The sequence below is a fragment of the Corvus brachyrhynchos genome, unplaced genomic scaffold, assembly GCF_000691975.1.
Source record: "Corvus brachyrhynchos isolate BGI_N302 unplaced genomic scaffold, ASM69197v1 scaffold101, whole genome shotgun sequence".
Lineage (NCBI taxonomy): Eukaryota > Metazoa > Chordata > Aves > Passeriformes > Corvidae > Corvus > Corvus brachyrhynchos.
The window spans coordinates 10,436,149-10,437,370 of NW_008237239.1; positions in this window are offsets into that span (position 1 = coordinate 10,436,149).

Sequence of the window (1,222 nt, forward strand, 5' to 3'; positions counted from 1 at the left end):
CCTTCAAAAGAAAAGGGGTGTCTGTGCCTGCAGGCCAGGGCACCAGCATGACAAGATCTGGTGGGAAAATGGACCAGGGAAAAAATGTACCTGGGAAAAAAACAAACCCTTGAAAACCCCACTCTTAATTAGATAAAATATGCATGAGGGGAAGCTGGTGAAAGTAAGTATTAATGCAGAAACACCACAATAACTTGTTTTTACTTTTTAAGTATTCTGCAGTTTCTGGAAATAAGGAAGGAAAGTGTCTGGTGGCAAGTGTCAGATTGGGTCTGTGTTGTTCAGAGGCAAGTCCTATGTCACTATTGGGATGCAATTCCCACTGCCACTGGTATCAAGTATCACTCTCAAGCACCTGATTTTACTGTCAAAAGTGGGATGACTCCTGAAGGGCAAAATTGCAGCTTCAGTGTTTATTGTGTTCAGATTGACCAAAAATCCAACATGTCACACTTCTGTGATAAAATTGGACTATATTAGAATAAATTTCATCTTAAATGCAGACTTTTATCTAATTCCAGCCACCTCCTAAGATGACTGTGCAAGTGAACACATAATCTAGACAATAATGCAATGGCAGTTTAAATAAAACTGCAAGTCTTTAGGCTCCAACTCAGAATTAAAACTCTTAGAAATCTTGTCTAATGTGTTGTTTATGCTGCCTGCCCCCATTCTTTGAAAAATGCGGGCTAGCCAAAAGTTTTTGATCCTTCTGCTATTAACAGATGGTATATGTGGCTAAGGATAAGCTGAGACTATCACTTAGGCTGCAAGCAAAGGGGTGAGGGATGCTCCCCTGTGGGTACCCTTAAAAGGCCATAAGCTTGAGTAGCAAAAATGAAAAGGTCTAGTGCTGGTGTTAATTACGCAGAAACCACACAGAAAGTGCTCGCTGTCACAGAGTTGAGAGGTTGTGCATCCCTTCCAAAGATAAAAGGCATGGTATGAAAACATTTTGCAGAGGACAATGAAGTGAAGATTAGCATAATCTTTTGCAGTATCCTCAGTAAGCTATCCATGAGTGAGCTGCTTTTTTCTCATTCCTTTTGCTCTAATGTCTGGATTTAAGGAATGGCAATGTAAGAATAGGCTTTGTCCTTGAAGCCTGACAGTTGTGTTTTCCCGCCTTCATGTGATCATCCTTGTTGCTAGTGTACTGCTCTTCTGGTAATCAGACAATGGAAGGAAAATGAAGTGTCAGTTCATTGACAGAACCTTATCC